Source organism: Pezoporus wallicus, unplaced genomic scaffold (assembly GCF_028554395.1).
Source record: "Pezoporus wallicus isolate ANWC-B61680 ecotype Strahan unplaced genomic scaffold, APGP_CSIRO_Pwel_v1 contig_642, whole genome shotgun sequence".
Lineage (NCBI taxonomy): Eukaryota > Metazoa > Chordata > Aves > Psittaciformes > Psittacidae > Pezoporus > Pezoporus wallicus.
Genome location: NW_026637470.1, coordinates 2,173,900 through 2,195,901, shown reverse-complemented (window position 1 = coordinate 2,195,901; position 22,002 = coordinate 2,173,900). Strand labels below are relative to the sequence as shown.

Genomic DNA, 22,002 nt, shown 5'->3' with positions numbered 1-22,002 from the left:
GCCATGTCCTACCTATTGATTTTTTATTAGCCTAATGATCCTTATGCAATACTAAAAGTGTATATGAAAGAGTGCCATAGGAGTTTGGAGGTTCTCATCAATTTCTTAATTGCTATCACAGATACACATAAGAATAACTATCTTGAAAATGAAGTACAAAAACAAAGTCTTGAACATTTATATAAGTATACACCTCCATAAGTGCACTTATACACTTGTATAAGACTGTGTTTTCGTATTTCTGCCCACCTAGAATTCCTTCTGGAGTACAGTGTAACTGAAGTGTACAGCATAGACTTTCTACAGTTACCAACACTTTCCAGAATTCACATAACTGGAACAACTGAGAGCCTTTTCTTCCTCAAAATAATCTTGAAATATTAAACCAGAATTTTCCATGACAGAAACAACTTTATCAGCATGGGTCTTAACCTAGTGATATGGAAAAATACACAAAAAAAGGGAAATATATGGAAAAACTGAAATATTACCCCCATTTCCAAGAAGGGGAAAATGGATGACCCAGGGAATTACAGAGCAGTCAGTCTCACCTCTGTGCCTGGCAAAATCTTGGAGCACATTCTCCTGGAAGGCATGCTAAGGCGCATGAAAAACAATAAGGTGCTTGGTGACAGCCAGCATGGCTTCACTAAGGGGAAATCCTGCCTGACCAATCTGGTGGCCTTCTATGATGGGGCTACAGAACTGATGGACAGGGACAAAGCAGTTGATGTCATCTACCTAGACTTGTGCAAGGTGTTTGACACTATCCAACAGGACATCCTTGTCTCTAAACTGACAACTGAATGTGATGGATGGACCACTCGGTGGATAAAGAATCAGCTGGATGGTCACACACAAAGAGTTGTGGTCAACAGTTCAATATCCAACTGGAGACAGGTAATGAGTGGTGTCCCTCAGGGGTTGGTGTTGCGACAAATCCTGTTCAACATCTTCGTCAGTGACACGGACAGTGGGATTGAGTGCGCCCTCAGCAAGTTTGCCGATGACACCAAGTTGTGTTGTTCAGTTGATATGCTGGAGGGAAGGAATGCCATCCAGAGAGACCTTGAAACACTTGTGAGGTGGGCAGATGCCAACCTCATGAAGTTCAGTCAAGCCAAGTGCGAGGTCCTACACCTGTGTCAGAGCAATCCCAGGCACAGCTACAGGTTGGGCAGAGAAGAGATTCAGAGCAGCCCTGCGGAGAAGGATTTGGGGTGTTGGTCGATGAGAAACTGAACATGAGCCAGCAGTGTGCGCTCGCAGTATTACTTGGGGGAAAAAAAAACCAACAGCTTTTTTAGGTGGTTTACCAGGCCAGCACTATTCTAAAATGAAGTCTGCAATTTTTGGATATTCAGGATGTGGTTTTATGTTTGATTATGTACTGTCAACATATGTTAAATGTCTGTCCAGGTAGAGCAGTGATTATACTTACAGAGTTACTGTGAAATTCTCAAAGGGAGAAATGATGCAGGGTACTCAGAAACTACACAGACAGATTCCATCAACAGCATGCCTTATTCTAACACTTCACAATGACAGAAAATACTCTGCAAGCTTTTAACTCTTCCACTGCTACCTTTCAGAAAATCAAAGCTGTCACTTCCTAGTGAACTTGTAAGCTCTCAGATATCTCTGTATTATGCTGTGACTACAAAACAGCAGTGCAGGAAAGAAACAAATGCTGTAATTTAGTAGTCTCACACTTTTGCAGTCCATCAGATTTTACATCATTTGAAAGACAAAGTCTCATCTTTATCTATACTTAATAAATGAGACAAAACTCAGTTCTTTCTCATTGCTAATGAATAAGAATAATCACTTCTCATTTTCCTGGTTGGGCACATACACACATAAAGAATAATTTTTCTTTCAACAAGTGAGAATGTAATTAGACTGTACCAATAAAGGATGGAAAACAAGAAAAAATTTTACGCATTTCTATAGTGCCTATGAAGGCAGCATAGCTGGAGACTGTTTATCTTTGATGAATTATAATAAACTTTAGATTCAGTAACTACATATTTTGAGACCTAAGCAGCCATCAGCTTGGTATGAACAGAAGCCTGAAAAGATACCAGCAAATTAGAGCTGTTATTTGTCTAACTATAATAAAAATACCGGTGGGCATTTTTATGTCCCTCCTCTATCAAGTGGTATAAACAGCTCTCACACAGCACCTTAGTTACATACTCTGTTGTTACTAGTGTGATCAACTCTACCAGCTTTCATGTCTGCTTTCAGACTTTAACTACTTAAAGTGTTCTGTCTTTAATTATTCATTAAATGTTATTGTTTCATAGTTAAGATCCTATTAAGCATAAATGGTAGGGATCACTCATTGCTGAGAATACATCTGTTTACTGTGAGAATGAAGACCTTGGGCCCACTGTAGGAGAGGAACTGGTTCAAGACCATCTTAAAAATCTGAACGTGCACAAGTCCATGGGACCTGATGAAATCCATCCGCAGCTCCTGAGGAAGCTGGCAAATGAAGTTGCACATGAAAAACAACAGGGTGCTTGGTGACAGCCAGCATGGCTTCACTAAGGGGAAACCCTGCCTGACCAATTTGGTGGCCTTCTATGATGGGGCTACAGAACTGATGGACAGGGGTAGAGCAGTTGAAATCATCTACCTGGACTTGCGCAAAGCGTTCGACACTGTACCACACGACATCCTTGTCTCTAAATTGGAGAGACATCAATTTGATACAGGGACCACTTGGTGGATAAAGAACTGGCTGGATGGCCGCACACAAAGAGTTGTCGTCAATGGCTCAATTGGTCTCCAGCTGGAGACCAGTAACGAGTGGTGTCCCTCAGGGATCGGCGTTGGGACCGGTCTTGTTCAACATCTTTGTTGCTGACATGGACAGTGGGATTGAGTGCGCCCTCAGCAAGTTTGCCAATGACACCAAGCTGTGTGGTTCAGTTGATACGCTGGAGGGAAGGAATGCCATCCAGAGGGACCTTGACACGCTTGTGAGGTGGGATGATGCCAACCTCATGAAGTTTAACTATGCCAAGTGTGAGGTCTTACACCTGTGTCAGAGCAACCCCAGGCAGAGCTACAGGTTGGGCAGAGAAGAGATTCAGAGCAGCCCTGTGGAGAAGGACTTGGGGGTGTTGGTTGATGAGAAAATGAACATGAGCTGGCTTCAGTGTGCACTCACAGCCCAGAAAGCCAACTGTATCCTGGGCTGCATCAAAAGGAGCGTGACCAGCAGGTCGAAGGAGGTGATCATGCCCCTCCACTCTGCTCTTGTGAGACCTTCACTTGGAGTATTGTGTGCAGTTCTGGTGTCCTCAACATAAAAAGGACATGAAACTGTTGGAACAAGTCCAGAGGAGGGCCATGAGGATGATCAGGGGACTGGAGCACCTCCCGTATGAAGACAGGCTGAGAAAGTTGGGGCTGTTCAGCCTGGGGAAGACAAGGCTGCATGGAGACCTCATAGCAGCCTTCGAGTATCTGAAGGGGGTCTACAGGGATGCTAGGGAGGGACTGTTCATTAGGGACTGTAGTGACAGGACAAGGGGTAACGGGTTTAATCTTAAACAGGGGAAGTTTAGATTGGAGAGAAGGAAGAAATTCTTTCCTGTTAGGGTGGTGAGGCACTGGAATAGGTTGCCAAGGGAGGCTGTGAATGCTCTGTCCCTGGCGGTGTTCAAGACCAGATTGGACAAAGCCTTGGGTGAGATGGTTTAGTGTAAGATGTCCCTGCCCATGGCAGGGGGGTTGGAACTAGATGATCTAAAGGTTCTTTCCAACCCTAACCATTCTATGATTCTATGATTCTATGAATGCAGAAAAGAGTGGCTCTTGGTCCAACTTGTGAATGATTTTATCAGCAATTTAAAGAACACTATGAATTCCTTATATGGACAAATGCAAAGATTTATGGAGTAAGTAATCAGGAGTACATTTTACTGTTACGTGATAAACCCAGTAGATTTAGGTTTTTTTTCGACTCAGCAGACTGAAAAACAACACTTCTAGGAACAAAGAATAGAGACTCTTTTTTTGTTAAAAAAAAAAAAAAAAACAGACAAAACAAACCAAAAAACCTAAAACTATACCAGAACAGCATTCTGGTTTAGAGTCCACACTTCCAAAGAGATGAGAGTAACTTCAGAGATTGACTGCAAAGTAAAGGAAGTTAAGGGATGACTACATCTCTCTGTGAAGATACTCATAAACAGAAAAGAGATCTGATTATGGAAAATTTTTGAGGCTGATTGACATGGACCAAGTATGATGCAAAAGGTGAAAACTGAACCTAGAAAAATCTGAAAATAAAATGAAAATTTAGAGTACTTAAATATTAGTGGTGATCTCTTTATTGTTTTGTTAAATGCAATCATATTTGAAACATAAATTATGATTCAATCTCCATGAAGAAAGACCTCTGCCTGAGAAGGTCAGTTTAGAAGATTACTGTGATCATCTCTAGATTGAAAAAATAAAGTTATTTTTTGCAGATGGAAGGAAAAAGCACTATGTTGTTCTCCCATTATTTCATGGGTTGTTTGCAAGTTTACCTTCATTGCCCTTAAAAGCTGGAAATATAACTGTAAATAAATAAAATAGAATACAGTTCTGTAGCAATTCTGTCAGATTTTCTGCCAAATTCCAGAGCTTTTAACAATGCCTCTAGCACCAGCTAAATTATAGCAAATGAATTCAAGATTAACCAATTTTTTAGGATTAAGTCATTTATCTGCATTTGCTTATGTTGTCCTTCAGCAATAAAAAGTGTTAAAGCACCATACAAATCTGTATTTAATCAGATAACCATCATTTAGCAGTATGTTAAATACCCAAGTGATTAGAACACCTGAAAAACTGAAGCGATTCCTAATTGAATAATTACAATAACGTGCTTTCCTATATCCACATTTTCACAGCTTTAGGCAATATCAAGTGGTTCAAATTCATAAACCATCTCATAGATCAAATGGCTTTCCAGCACTTGCAGTTCAGAACTTGAAGTTATTGGTTAGGAAAGCAGTCATAAACACTGCAAATAATAATAAGATTTTTGACCTTCCACAGGCATGTAAATTGATCTATTCCTGACATAGGCAGACTTAGAATCATAGAATCATAGCATAGTTAGGGTAGGAAAGGTCCTTAAGATCACCTAGTTCCAACCCCCCTGCCATGGGCAGGGACACCTCCCACTAAACCATCTCACCCAAGGCTCTGTCCAACCTGGCCTTGAACACCACCAGGGATGGAGCATTCACAGCTTCCCGCTTCCCTGGGCAACCATTTCAGTGCCTCACCACCCTTATATCTAATCTGAACTTCCCCTGTTTAAGTTTTAACCTGTTACCCCTTGTCCTGTCACTAGTCTCCAAGGAACAGTCCCTCCCCAGCATCCCTATAGGCCCCCTTCAGATACTGGAAGTTTGCTATGATGTCTCCACGCAGCCTTGTCTTCCCCAGGCTGAACAGCCCCAACTTTCTCAGCCTATCTTCATACGGGAGGTGCTCCAGTCCCCTGATCATCCTCGTGGCCCTCCTCTGGACTTTTTCCAACAGTTCCAGGTCCTTTTTATGTTGAGGACACCAGACCTGCTGTTAAACTCCAAAGCTTTCAACTTTGTCATTGCCCCCATCTTGTAAAGGAGACTAAAACTGAAGAGTAAAACCAGGGAACAGAGTTAGGAAGAAGTGAATATTCCTTTTCAAATATATACATATTTCTAGCTCTTGTAAAGGAAAAATTATTGTGATTTCTCAGTTGAATCCTTTATACAAATAAGGTTGTATACCACATTCTGCCAATTAATGTATTAAGATCTATAATAAAGCTTATTCTCCTGTACCTAGTATTGCATATTGTAAAAGTCAGGCGCAATTAATGAGAAACAGGCATTGATACCACTTATTTATTTTTTTCCTATGAGTTGCTTCTGGTATGATGATTTTTTTCTTTCTTTTTCATTCTGACTTCTGTTCATTCTTCCATTCATTCATTTATGGCATTTCCTAGCTCTGAGTAACTGGAGTCCACCATCTGAAGTACTGCGATTCTCACACTGCGGTATTGCCACTTTCTGTCATATTCTGTATAATGGTCAAACAAAACAATTCTATCTTTTGGAATGATAACTGAGCAAATTTTAATGGTAGAGTTCAGCAAGCAAACAGAGTTGGTTGAGCACCATTATTATCCCATATTACAGAAGGGGAAACTAAGAGGCTAAATTAAATGACTAGCTTAGAAATATTAACAGACTAGAGGGACATCAGCAAAGAAAATTATTAAGTGTGCACACAATAATAAGAAAGACACAAATATTCAGGACAATAAGCAGGTACTGTAAGGTATGACCTTTGCTTCTGATACGGAGTACAGCAGTAGTTACCGTGTATACTTATGACAGATATTACCAGCAGCATAGTGATCCAACAGACTATGTCAATACTGCTACCCACTGCTTTTTAATGCTACCTACTACTCAGTCAATGAACTGATATGTCAACATCTGTATATATTAAACAATAATTATTTTAATGGACTTAAAGAAACTTCCAACTGTGATTTTATAATGAGGGAGGGAGACTGGACTAGGGACAGGGGTAAGGAGACTGAGAAGGGGAAAAGGAAAGAAATGTTGTTGCAATTAGGATTCTCCCTGCCATACATTTATTTTTTAATTGAAAATTCAATTTTTGATGCAAAAAGAATGCTGAAAATGAGAGCTAAATGTTCAGGACATGTGGCATTATCAAATTCCTTTTTTAATTTCCCATATTAAAATAGTCATAAAAGGAAACAGTACCAGTCCATGATATTGATATGGCAGCTGTCCCACAGCTCCCCAAACTCTCTTCTGTTACTGCTGTTCATTTAAGAAGAGAAATACCAAGAGTTCAGCCCATATTTTGACCAAGTAACACTTTGCAGAAGGATGAGAAGGTGATTTAGCATTCAGATACTTGTCCCAGACCTAATTCTGTACCATGTTAGAGTAGCTAAGGATCCTCCGGGGTTCTGATAACTTAGGGTAGTCAAGTAGCATGGCACTTCTTATAACAACTAGAATAGGCCCCTGTATTTTGCGTTCCTACATTTCTCTGACTATTCATGGAAACTACATTGTAACACAGAGTTTCTTTTTATGTAACCATGACATATCCAAGGGGACAGTGGTAACCCAATCCACCTTCATGAGACACCACATTTATTTTCACCTTAGTACACTAATATATACTACCTTTTACTAGTTCAAAATGGCCAAATTAATTTAAAAAGAGGAAACACACTATGAAATAATTTCCAACCTTGCTAAATGCCTGCCAAAATACTTCATAGTCTCATTTCCATTTTAAGTGATATATTGAATCACGAGTATACACGGATTTTTACACCATGGCACATCACTCTTTCTAGATACTAATTTTGGACAAAAGAAGTACTTACTGTAATAACAAGTCTGTGTTAAAGGATCATGTCAGAAGATTTTCAGAGGGTGTTTCCAAGTAAAAACCATGAATCCAAAACCATCATCACTAATTTGTGTGCAGGCATTTATAAACCTCACATTTCTTTTACAGGGGCAGCAAATGAAGGTTTATGTTGGAAAGAAATACCCACTTGAATAAGATAAAAAAAAATAAATAATCAAAAATTGCTCTGTTAGAAGGGAGTAAAGAGTAGAGAAGCTTTATGACTTTTAGTACTCAATTTCCCCCACTGAGTGGATAAATTCCCTTGACTCAATCTATAGTCCTGCAGAGAGATGCCCCATCAGAGGGAAATGCAGAATTCCTGCATGTTCTGCCCACAGCTACCCTCTTCTGGCTACATTTTCAACCTAATCAAGTACCTAAGTTAGGCAGTGTGAATGCATTTTATGCCTATTGAATTTCTACCAAGTCCTAGCACTCACAGGCACTATGGGATCACGAAATGCAATTTGGCCATAAAAATTAAAGTTTTAATACTAGCAATACAATGGAAGCCATTATCTATCAATAGTTGATGTATGCTGGTTACTTATAATGTCCTATTACAAGGGTGTTTGTGCATGGAGAGGGTAGGCAGGATGGGGGAACTCAAACAATAATAAATGCTGACAGTACTAATTATGGTAACCACAATATGGTAACTGAACAACAAAATTTATAATATGCCAAAATGACCAGGAGAAAGCTTTACACTATTTCAGGACTGGTCTGAAGTGGACAGCAAATCCATTCTGCAGAACACACATTAAAAATGCTTCTGCTTAGAGGCTGTCATCCCTTACTGTAATATGGAAGTACCTAAAAGCTTCAGTATATTTGGTACTATACAAACATGTTTTAAGAAACATTTATTTTTCCTCTAAACCACAATATAAATAGGCAAGATGAAGGCCAGGCAGAAGGATGCATCCATTGTCTCCATTTGACAGATGGAGAATGGAAGCCCAGCGAGACTGAATTATTTGCCTGAGGTGGTGTACAGCAGAGCCATGAACTTGACCTAGACAGCTGGAGTTCCAGACCAGTGCCTTCTTGCATCAGTATCTGCATCTTTATGCATTCTTTTTATCATAATCTAGCAATTAAAGGAGCGCTGCTTTGTTTCAGGTTTAATAGGATCACAGTCTTAAAATAATATAGTCAGTAATTTCAAAAATCAGATTATAAATTTTAGGCTGTATTGATTTTAGTTTCTTCCCTCAGCTCCTATGTTCTTTAAACCACCTCCAGTAATTTGATTCAAGCTTCAGAAGGAAGTCCTTTGAGAGCATATGAAACACTATTTCAGTTAAACCACTAATGTGATTTTCTTCATCAATCAGATATTAAATACTTGAAGAGAAAAAACACTTGATCTATGAGAAATGCTTCTGATGGCAGTTCAAAAGATGCACAACTGTGCAGTGCTACAAATAGACAATATATTCAACTTTCGTGTTGCAATACTGAGTGATTAGGTTCTATGCCTCATTCATCTATCTTCTGAAGTGTGAGAAATGGACAACTGTAAATATCATAAAACAAGTATACGGCCTCAGATACAACAGCTGCAAACAGTTTTTGTGCTAGAGATTTCTTTACCATTTTTTTGCAAGGTTAAAATCACACATAAATGCTGTCATGGCCAAATTTCAGAGTTGAGAGAATTGCTACTTTCCTAAGTTCTAAGCCTATTCAATCTAATGAATTACATATCTGTGACCTTTGTTTGAGAGAAAGAGACAGAGTTTTAAAAAAATAAATTACAAAAAAAAACAAAACCAAAACAACAAACCAACGTGCCAGATGTTTAGTTGATAATGATCAGTAGAATTGGAGGAGTGAGGAAACAAAACTCCCTAAACAGACACTAGACTAATTCAAGATTTAATAGTATGTATAAAAATCACAAGAAATTAACATTATTAGATTTACTAAAAATGAGACTTAGCTGGTTTTTAAGAATAATATTGTTTCTCAGAGTCTTGAGAATTGCACAGTACACTCTGAAGTCCTACTTCTGGGATAATTGCAAAATGATAGCCTCATCTGAAAAAAAGTAATGATGGAAGAAGCAGGGCAAATGAGGCTGCAAAAATAGAGAGGTTACACAACCACCTAGGCGCCCACTGATTTTCATAAGCAAGTCCTCAAAATTTGATCCTGTTTACTGCAAATTAATTATCCACACCACTCAGTATATGGAAAGACAAATCATTACCATTGCAAAAGGAATCAAGACCCTTTGAAAAAATATAATAAATTCAGGTTCTGCACATATACCACAAATGATGAGCAAATTGATACTGGAAATAGAAAATGTGAGAGAAAGCAACCTGATAATAAAACCACTGACATACAAGGAAAAAGTAATAGTCTTCTACTTTCTAATTATACCACAGCCAAAAGAGCCCTTGTGGCAAAAAAACGTCAATACCAAAGCCATAGCTTTGTCACTTTTCTGACAGTTCTTATAAGAACTAAAAATGAATTTTGAGGCTAGTTCATGCAACAGACTAGGGTACTTGAGTGAGAGACTGGATGAAGAGAAATGCTGGTACAATAATTGGCTGCAAGCAATATTTATCAAAACTTTTGGACAATTTGCAGAGAATAATTATCTGTGAATTAAAGCACCTCCCGCCTAAGCAGCTCAAAAATAGGAAAACAACTGCTATCGGAATATTATTCACTAGTTTGGTTGGGCTTTTTTTTCTTCTAACAATTAACGCGTTAAGAATCATGCAGTCTTTCAGGGAAAAGGTAAGGAACTGTCAGTCAATGCTGTGGGAGGAAATCAACATATATATTCCCATCTTCTAAACATCCCTTATTGCTGTCATACTTTTGCCTTGCTTGCAAGGATGATTTGTGTCCTATTGTACTTGGGCACTCAAATTTAGGCAATCAAAGCGGTTTCAGTTCTAGGCTGTCTATGTGGTTGGAGGGGACTCTACAAGAGGAGTTTGGAAGTAAATAATTGATCCTTCCAGGCTATTACCAATGAGAGCTGCTGGGTTTTTTTCCTTAAAGTTGTGGGGCATATAGTCAGAGACTTTTTGAGCAGAGCACTAATTAGTGCTCTGCTAAACACCTGGTTCTCATACATGCTTAAATCAGCTGGGAACCTATACTGATGTCAATGAGATTGTGCAGAATCAAACCTTTTCTGCACATCTAAAAAGTAGTCCAACCCAACCCAGACCTGTTTTCACTGTGAAACTCAAATATTCTTAACCATAGGGACACTTTTTGTAGGTAAGCCTCATCTTTTGTCTTAATTGCATTGCAAAGTTTTCTTTTTACTAATAAGGTGTCTCCCTCTCCATGTTTCATGAGGAAGGTTGAACATTCCTCCCCTTCATAAAGACCCTTAAAACTTCATCCTAATGCAATCAGGATCTAAGAAAGTTATAGGAAGAAATGAAACCTCTGCAGATAAGCATTATAGTTCATCAGTTGCAGCAGCAGATATAGCTGACTACTGGAACTTGAAAATAGAAAATATAATGGCAGTTTCAGATTAAAGTAATTGCACTGGAATAATTTGGGACTGAGTTCATTGTATTACAAGACAGTTTTCACATCTGAATCATTTTAAAAATATATGCTGACTAGTACTGAAGTTGAAATCTTCCTTAGACACAACATGAAAAACATATTAAACTAATATTCTGAATGCATCTCTGTGAATACAGTTTGTTTTGTAATCTGTTCAAACACAAAGTTAACGAATGAGAAAAATATAATGGTCTATTCTATTGCACTCAGAAAGTCACAAAGGAATTTGAAGTAAAAAGTATACAATCAAAATACGTTTAGGAAACTTATCACATTTTGGACTAACAGCAAAATATTAAAGACACATTGCTTCAATTCTTTTTTCATGTTATCAATTCTGACAATGTGCAAGTTAGGAATGATTATATTAGAAAGACATAACTTTTAGTAAAAATACTTTTGAAGGGTATTGAATTCAAGTGTTATACTCCTTTTAAAACTTCTGATTCTTAACGTTTATTTAACTCAATCACCAGTTTAAGGGGTGGGGTGGAATAACCAGCTTTACACAACTGCTTAAATCTTGATGATGTCAAGAACTTCTGAGATGTCGTATATTTTGTACGTTTGACAGTAGTAGGTAAAGAACATTTAATCCTCTTCTGGTAAGTGTAAGACCATGCCAGAATTAGACCCAAATGATCCATCTCCATCCTCTGGATCTTACGGCTCTTCCTCTCCTTTGAGGCTTCATGGGAAGTCATTTCACACCTTCACTGTTCAGAGGTTATAACAACTTTGATTCAATAAAATACCTGTATGTAAAAAGCCTCTTTGATTACAGGATTTAGCAAATACTTAATTGCCACAGAAGGCAGTCTACCAGAAACACTTTTCTACTTGTGACCCCAGGTAAAATGAAATGGAGAGTGAACATTCTCTTCATGACTCTTCAACATGTGTTAATAAAATGGGTTAATTTGAAAATGGATTGATTTTACCTACTTGAATGCTTCAGGAACTGCAGTCTTAAGGTACCTAGAAAACTTGCAAGGTTGAGGACCTAGCAGGAGGATACTTTGTGGCTTCATGTATATTCAGTTCTGAGCACAGAAAAATTCTGAACTGTAATTAGCACTCAGTTAACTTTATGCCAGCAGCCTGATGGTGGCACATGAAAATCTCTTCTTTTAAGTAACTGAGAAAGAGAGAGAGGTCAGTTTAAGGTTGCAGAGCATTAGAATACTTATAAAAAGAAAGGAAAGTTAAAAGAAAAATCATTTGTATAAGCTCCAGCAGTGCCCATTATTAAAAGCTATTCATATACCACGCACTGGATGGCTACTGAATTCTATCACTTAATTTGCACTCAAATTACCACAGCAGTGAGCCTCAGAATAAGAAGTTAATAGATATATAGCAATTTATTGCTTTAAAACAATCTAGTGTGTTGATATGGCCAGATGGTAAAAGGAAAACTAAGAACCAAGTAGCAAACTGAGACAATGCAGTCTCTTCATCTGTGATCTGAAGTGGCTTTTCTGGTTTCTCAGAAGCCACCTGAGGCAGTTCTCTCACAGTCTTCAAATAGGTTTAAGAATCAGATCATTGGTTCTAAGGGAGCTCTAGAAACAACTCTTTCCTTTTAGAGTACAAAAGAGTTTTTTTTTTCCCCTAACACTGGACATCTCTTCCATCTTTTCTAAGAAAATAAATAGCTTTTGTTCTTCATCTAGACCATATTTTTAACTTGTTTCCACATTTCCATATAAAAGAAGGGGGATATTTAATTCTACTTACACTGCAGAATGAAACAACCATTTTTTTAATTCAAATATCTACACATTCAACAATATTTTCCCAACAACATTGGAAAAATATCCAATATATGCATATTCACTATGCTTATTTTATTATCATATGTTAACTATCTACAAAAATAAACTGGACACAGTTCTGAATACAAGTACTTGCTCCATTTAAAGATATTATACCTGGAGCTTCAAATCTAATTTGCTGTCCGTTTTTGATCAACACTTCTTAGAATGAAAAAAGAGCAGCATTTGTTCACTTTGTTCTCATTTATAAGCTTGTTAATGCCCAGATTATTAGAAAATATTGGAAGTCTTTAAAAATTCTGATAGTAAAATTACCAAAATTTCGGTATGTTCATTTTAATTCCTTGATTATCTAAAAAAAAATAAATAGTTGGGAACAAATGCATAAACACGCCATTGTGTCTTCTGATGTCAGCAGTTTTGCTAAATTTAACAGCCACAAAATATGCAACACCAGATACTTTAGATGTGAAAACTATGTACTACCATTTTAACCATTTCTGAACTTCATTCATAAATTCACCTGATATTTTATGCAATAAGCAGGATAAAACTATGCAAAAGTATTAAATAAATTTCCAAGGCCCCAAGTCCACCAAAATTCTTATTGACAGACTTTCAGTAAGTTGTTCAAGAAGGCCTTTTCAACTACTGAAAGGAAGATAAATCAGAAAATGCTGGTGCTCTTCAAAAATGATTACTAAAAGACAGTGTATGGGTTATCACACCTTTCTAAACAACAGACATGTCCCGGAAGTGCCCAGATCTTTGCCAAAGCCACTTAATACAAAGAAATACTTCAAAATCCAGCACTGGGGTTATTCTAGTCTTTCTGCAAAACTTCTGGTACTTCCCAGTTATCATTTGGCTAGAAAAATGAAGACGAAAACTTTGTTTGAATGCAGCATTTTTGCTTCCTTGAGGCATCCATCTGATGAAAGCTAGAACAGGAAGGCACTAATATAATCACCTTTTTTAAAAATTGGAAGATTAGGATTGTGCTTTCAAGGGTAAGAAACTGACCACTTCTTGGTCATCTGAGGAAGATCCAAGCTGCAGTACAGATGTTTTGCAGTAGTCACCTCCCTGACCTTGGCATGAGGCTTGGGAACGGGAGAGTAATGCAAGAAGCAGCTGACTGTACATAGCAGCATGATGATAGGATTGATCATTGTCATGAAAATCACTAGGGCCCTTGAGGAGCCCACAGCAGCTGGAATTAAATGGCTGCAAGTACAGCTCAACACCTGCTAAAGCTTTTGGTCCCCTGGGCTGTAGCCTTTAGCTTCTCCACACAGGCTCTCAGTCCTGAACTTTGTGTAAACTTTTAAGTGTCTGCTTGACTGAAAAAAAGGCTCAGATGAATTCTGCTATGAACAGTGAATTTCTCATTAGTATACTTACTCCAAAAAACTCTACATTGTCGGTTAACACACCTCCAGTTCTCTTAAGCTATAGTGTTTCCAAGTGAACTGCATGAAGTGAGCAGAATATTGTTCCTCTGCTGTGTCCAAAAAGCATACAAAGCAGAGGAAAATCATCAGATTGTTTTAGCATTTGAGCCAAACCAGCCTATTGCAATTAAATCACAAAAAAAAGTCAGTTATGGCCTTTTCTTACTTCACTGAAATTTCAGTATAGTGCTTTCTGCTGTAAAGTGCATGTTAAATATTCTTCTCCTGAGTTTTCAAAAGAATCAAGCCAAGCAATGACAGTATGACAGAAACAGAGGCTTACATTACTGGTAATTTTCTATCTCCAAAAAAAGTCAAAGCAAACCTCTGTTCCTTTACACAGAAGGCTGAAGTTGCCATAACTACAATACAGACAGAAGAAAGTGTTATGAATAAATAGTTTTTAGATGGCCCTAAGAGTTTCCTAAGAGGAAAAATGAGAAAATAAGTGACAGATTTTTTCATTCCCTTAAAAATAACCAGATGACACTAGAATTAAGTAAACTTGTCATAAAGCTGTGATTTGACCAGTAATATATATATATTTATGATTTCTTCATTATATTAAGTCTTTACCCAATCTGAAAACCTCTAATATTCATGGCAAAGAACATTTTTCTGTTCACCACATCTGTCAAAACCCTATATACTTATATGAGATACTGCTGAATGTCTCAATCATAAAACAAAACACACACTCTCTTCCATTGCTCTTGCCAAGATGATCTTTATTTGAAATTCATCTTCCAAAATAGTTAATAATTTCAGAATTTAGTCTCAATCTTCTTTTCATAGTGGGAAAACTCACAGGAGAATTTAGGACCCTATAGTGCACTTTGAACAGTACAATTGTACTGTAGAACTGCTACTCTCTGCAGAACCCTTGAAATTTGATGTCAGCAAAAAAGAGTCATTAAACTTGAAGATTACCACAGAGAGAAGCAAAAGATTCAGAATACTACTCCCCTGACTACAGATTTTTTTCTTTTCTTTTTGCTGTTTAAATAAACCACTGACATTAAGAATAAGAAGAAAATATGTCTCTAAAAATGGAATGAATCATCAAGAGAAGTTAAGAACCATAATGCCATTAAAAGTGAGTCAACCTTACCCAAGTTATCCCATTAGAGCTTCCTGAACTGCATTCATCTTTAGTAAGTCTAAGTTTGCAAGTCCTCAAGGGTGCAGAACTCTCATAGGAATACATCAGAGCCCTATGAATAGAGAAGTTGTAAGGGGAGGAGCTACCATCAATATTTGATTGGTTTTGTTGAAGGTTAAATTATCAGTTGAATGGAAGAGCAGTGCATTTGCATTACCTCATCTAACATGCTGCACAGCAGTGTTTATTACTTATTTGGTGCCCTAAACTTTGCTAGCCTATAGAAAGAGAGATCTTGCGTTAACTGAGCAGCAGGATGAACCAGGCTGCCAGGTTTAAACCAGGGCGTCATCGTTTAACCCCAGCTGGCAACTAAGTCCCACTCAGCTGCTCGCTTACTCCCCTGCCCTCAGTGGGATGTTGAGGAAAACTGTAAAAAAGGTAAAATCCACAGGTTAAGATAAGAACAGTTTAATAATTAAATTACAATATAATACAAATAATAATAATTAAAAGGGAAATATCAGAGAGAGTGAGATAAGAAAAAAAATCCCCCCAAAACAGTGATGCACAACACAATCACTCACCGCCCACTGACCAATACCCAGCCTGTCTCAAGCAGCAATCAGTCCCTTCCAGCTAACTCCCCTCAGTTTCCATGCTGGGCATGACATGCTGTGGTACAGAAAACCCCTTTGGCTAGTTCAGGTCAGGTGTCCCATCTCTGCTCCCTCCCAGCTTCTTGTACCCCTCCTCACTGGCAGAGCATGAGACTGAGAAGTCCTTGATCAGGGTAAGCGTCACTTAGCAAGAACTAGAACATCGGTGTGTTATCAGCACTGCTCTCAGACTGAAGCCAAAACACAGCACTACACCAGCTACCACGAAAAAAAAATTACCTCTGTTCCAGCTGAAACCAGGACAACTGGCTTAAATACCCTGCTACACATAGACTGTGCACCATCAGACCTATTCTCCTTCTGCTTTACTTCTCCTTTTCTGTTAAAAGGAGTTACAAGAGCAGCACAAATAAACTGCTGCATCAACATTTTAAATACTATGTCACACACGTCTGGTCACTGTAACCATGTAAGAAAGTACTTAGTTTCAAAAAGCAGTGGCAGAGCTGGGAAACTAGACAGACTCTTTGCCTCTTTTCCACAATCCAATTATTTTTCTTCTATTTTCCCTTCTAATTAGAGATCTATTTAAGCCTGATGCAATGTGTCTTCATATCAGATATATTTAAGTGTACAGAAAGGGGAAAAAAAGACATTAAAATTATCCCTTGTTTCAAAAGTTTATCAAATGTGCTTTAAGCAAGAGTTTATGGCACTCAAAAGATAGAAGAGCTATTATAAAATGATCACAAGAAGTAGCTCTTCAGTAAAACAATTTAAAGTGCTTCCCCTATTACTAGTTGTCAATTTCTTTTTCTAGCTGAACTGCAAATTAATCACAGGATAGTATCCAAGCCTGCTATAATCCACATCAAAGTAATTACCAGTTCATTAGCAAAAATTTCAACTTTAATAAATAAGACATTGAAAAAATTACTCTCACCTTTCAGTACAAATTATGTCCCAACCTGAAAAGCTACACTTTGATAGTGTACAAAAGCTACACTTTGATAGTTGCAAGACAGGGGAAACAATATAGAAAGAATAAACTACTTCAATAGTTCTCTGCTCAAAATTACTGTCAGTTCACTACTTCCAGAGCTTTAGAACTGCATTTATGCGGTTTTAGTTCCTAAAGGTGATGCCCACATACAAGACTTAGCACTAGCTTTAATTAAGGTTTCATGTATCCCTAGATTGCCCCAAGACATCTTATCTAACTAATGCAGAAACCATGGTCTTGAACGGGTTCTGCATTAATTTGCTAAAAGGTAGCAAACTAATATAACTAGACTTTTCTGAATGTTCTTTTTCTTGCAGTCTAGAGACAAGATTTTCAACTTCAGTAGAGATGATCATGTCTTGGAGCTTGAAGGAGCCAAACAAATGTGCAAGCTCTCTCCTGATCAAAAATACCTTTCATTCCTTACTGTTTTCAAATTCAGTCATATTTTACAGCTAATCTCTTCTGCGGATGATTCTATACCTTCAAACAAAGGTGTTAATAGCAAAGGAGTTCCAAAGTTTCACATATCCACTTTGAGACGTATGAGTCAGCAGGTTTTTCAGAAACAAATAATTATACTCAAATTGTCTCTCTGTAATTCTATGTACACTGTTCTATGCAGTTATAACTTCACAACTTTGAATACGACACTTATCTCAGGTAATTGCATTACCCCCTGAAAAATCCTAACAGCATTTCACAGAAGGCCATACACTTCTTGGGACTTCACCAAGAAGCACCACAGAGGTGTCTGCTGCAAATAGAGCATGCTCCAACAAGCTGGGGCTTGTCATCTTGGGCAGAAGCTATTTTCCTCATAATTGGTTGTCCACAGGAGATTTGGCTGGTAAATGACAATTTCATTTACCAGTGTGGAAGGGTCTGAACATTCATAATACAGTTATACAGTTTTCATGATCAAAATAAGAAATCAGTGAAACGGTTGAAGCATTTTGAGCATAGCTCATATCTAAAAAAAAACAAAACAAACAAAAAAAAAGGATACTTACAGTATTGAATTTAGTTTATCTTTTTTAGCCAAAAAGGTATTATCCAATTAGCAGATATAGTATAGTTAGATGGAATGCGCTAAAAAGTTTAGCATAGTAGTTGCAGTATTTCCTGGAACTCCTTTTTGTGGTTTTAATTCTTATAATATTTAGTGGTGTACTTGAGGCACAGCTGTAGATATGTTTTATTATATGGAAATCCTAATTTACAGTTTTGAAAATTAAGGATCTTGTTCTTATTTGCACTTTGAAAAATATGGATTTTTTTTAATAATAAATAAACTGCTAATTGAAGGGACTGAAAGTTTATCTCCTCTCGATTAAAATAACTGGTAAAGTGTCAACAAGTTTGAACAGAAGATTTTCTCAGCACAGAAAGACAACTTCGACCAAATGTTCCACTGAAGTCTTTAGTATAGGGCATGCAGGTCTGAAGATATTTATTGAAGTCTGTCTTGCCTTTCAAAACAGTTAGAGAGGTAATGTGCCCATCAGGACTATGTCAGCGCACTAACCTCTTTTTAGTCTCCCATGAGTTTGTAAATTTTAATGGATAATTTTCTTATGTGTGCTTTCAATACAAACTATAATTTAACAATCAAAATTTAAAAACTTTGGAAAAAGTTAAGAGGTTGGGATTTTTGTGATTTGGAGCTTTTTCCCTTATTTTTAGCCATGTTACAAATGCTCACAAACAAGATTAAACTAATAATATATTTAAAGTATGAATAAGTCTATGCAATTCCATTCTTGTTTACAAGAAAAGAGAGTCCTGAAAAGTACAAATGTTTCAGCTCATACTTTTGCCTCACACATTTTTATTTGTGGTTTTATTAACACAATAGTTTTTAGTAAGAAAATTTACGAAATAAAGATTCCCTTTTCATCAGCATGAAAAAAGAGAAAGGAACAAAACCATAATCATGATATCAGGGTCTCACTTAGCACTAAGTAACACCCTGAGGGAGACAGAACTTCAGGTTACATGAAAATTTCCTGTGTTTTCAAGTAACGATGAAAAGAAAACTGTACCACTATAAATCTAAAGTACTAGTTCTGGGTTATGTTATGATACAATCACCAAATATTTTTCTTCAAGAAACAGACTAATATTCACCTGAGCTCAGCTGTGCAGCTCCCTGTGTTCAACTAGTAACGGCAAAATTCTTTGACTTGACTGGAAACATCTTTATGCAAGTTAATACACAATCGTACAGCATCTGTTCTGACTGAATTTCTTAAGCGGGTAATTATGCAATATCTAGATGCTGCTGCTGTGGGCTACAACACATTAAGAAACTTTCAAAATCACTTAAAGTAAAAATTATGAGAGAGCTCCAGAACCCTTAATCTGGTTTACATTTTCCTGGGAACAGATGACAGCTTAGTACACATCCCAGACTTAGGTTTTGAAAACTTCTGTAAAACCCAGCATGAAGTGATATGCTTAATTTACCCCACCTGACCTATTCAGTTCATTTAGAGATACTATAGATGTACCACACAATCAAGTACTAGTTACACAGACACAATGAAACGGGAAACAAAAATAATTTCATTCTCTTGCATGCTATACATGCATATACATACAGATCCAACATTTCCATGCTGTGGCTCAAATCTGCAGCTATTGATGCGCATCTAGGCCACTGAAGGTTCTTTGCAAGAACAGGAGACCAAATGGCAAAAAGGACAGACCCCATTCTACATACAAAACTAACTAACAAGAGTCCTAACAGGTAAGGAAATTCTACTGACACAAGAGTTGATTCTCAAAACTAGTTTCAGATAGATCATGGCAATAATATGTAATGCCTGAGTGCCTACATCTTGGAGTACATATTAAAGAAAACTGTTATTTTTGGTATGTCTATACTTTGCTCTAATTTAGAACTTAAGTACTGAACACTGAACACAGTCCTTCATCTTTGTGGACCTACACTGGGCTCTCTCCAGCATGTCCATGTTTCCTTTATACTGGGGAGCCCAGAACTGGACACAGTACTCCCTCCAGGTGTGGCCTCACCAGTGCTGAGTAGAAATTTCCAGTCACTTTTAAGTTTCAAGATATTACTAATAATAATTTCCATTTTTAGCTTCCATCATGGAAGAGATTTCCACTTACACAATTCTGGGGAAAAAACCAAACAACTGTGTGTCTTTTCTTACGTTAACTGAATATGTGAGACAAGGAATGAAGTCTTCATGCATTCAAGATTTTAAAACATTTTTATAATAGGCTGAGATGGCACTTACATGAGCTAAGAATAAATCTGGCAGCTGCATCATCTCTGAAATAATTGGATTTAGAAGCAATTTAGCAATGTTTAAAAGAAGCATACTCATTCTGAAAATAAATTTGATTCTTTAAAATAAAAAGACATTGCAAGGTGTAGATTTTGAACTTGAAAATATGGCCAAGACAAAATTAAGTTAGTTTGGCTTTGTGGCCACTTCTATAGCAAACAGGAGTACTATCAGACTTTATAGTCATGGTGTGCAAGGAAAACACTACCCAATTGCTATGATCAAGCTCTAAGTGTACTTACAAATGTTCCTGAAATATTCAGCGAGCAGTGCTTTGGCACAATATTTTAAAAGTTCCAGTTCAAGTTGCAACAACAAATTAATTTATAAAATTAGCCAACCTTCACACAGATTTATACTCCTCGCAGTGCTACTGACTTAATCTTCCCTCTGATGTTTCACTTATTCTGTATATTCTCTCTGGACAAGTAATTGCATCCTGAAACACAGAGATTACTGAAAGTTACCAGGGTGTGTCTGCATTATGCAGCAGAACGCAGTCTGCAATACATCCAATCTAAGAAGTCCAGCACTGAAATCCTAGCATATATGTATTCTACTTTTAAAACCTATGATGTGTATTTTTGACGCAGCTATAGATTTTGTTATTCAAGAAGGCATTTAGCTGATGGGAGTTCTGTGCTACTTTCTGCGCACATGGTGTTCCTCAGTCACAACTAAATGAGCATCCTGAATACACACAATGAGAATTAACTGCAAATTGTCAATCAGGCAAGTGATACAAGATATCAAATAGTGAGGAATAGCTTCTGCCCAATGATGCTGATGTTTGGTGATGGTCATTAGATGTTAGTAAAATCTCTTCCAGAGAATTTGGCTCTAACAAGACATACACATAGGCCCAATCTTTAACAAACATCCCTAAAATATTAGGACTGTCTCTAAGCATGTCTCTGTAAGTTCCCTGATCTAGGAAGGATCAGATTTGGATTCTGCAAAAGAGATCAAATTGTAATTCAACAGATTCACCCAATTTCTGGGCCCTCAAAAATGGCAAAGCTCCCACAGTGCTGTCTGACATGCAGACATACCAGCATTTTTTTTTAGATCAGAAATGTGCTTTCAGAAGTCACCTAATAGTTCCCAGTCACCATGTTTTGGTTCACATCATGGAAATACACTTGGAATGCAGAAATGGATTCTTTTAGATAAAACTATGTGGGAAGATGTGGTCCAGAAGCTTACTTAATGACTCCCGTTATTAGCAGGTATTTAGTCAGCCAAACTAGACTAGCGCTAGAAGTCAAACCCTGTAAAAAACTGTTATTCATTATTACTCAATAACCCCACTTCACAATACAAGTCTAAGCTACTATTTCCCAAATTCAGGCATAGCCCAAATGCCTAGACCGAGAAAGTTAGGATCTTCCTACTAAGACTTCTCAGTTTAATTTCTCTATCACGAATTAATCTTCGAGACATCAGAAAGCATCCAGTAATTTTATTTTAAGGTGTCAGGAATTCAGATTAAAAAGCATTGTGAGTCTATCATCCAATAACAATACAGCTCTCCTCACAGACTATCAAAGGTACATAATTACTGGCTTTATAGCTTAATAAAAAACTAATGACTAGACTAAATAAAAAGTTATACAAGAAGAGGCACAACAAATAGAATTCATTGCACACTTCACTTCCAGCCAAGGTCAAGTGTCCCAACAGAGCTGTTCTAA

At 37.4% G+C, this 22,002-nt stretch overlaps 1 protein-coding gene across 2 annotated transcripts in view; it reads right to left on the bottom strand.

The window, feature by feature from the left end:
- KCNIP4 (potassium voltage-gated channel interacting protein 4) overlaps positions 1 to 22,002 on the bottom strand; it is a 434,877-nt gene that overhangs the window by 399,379 nt on the left and 13,496 nt on the right. The window lies entirely within an intron of this gene.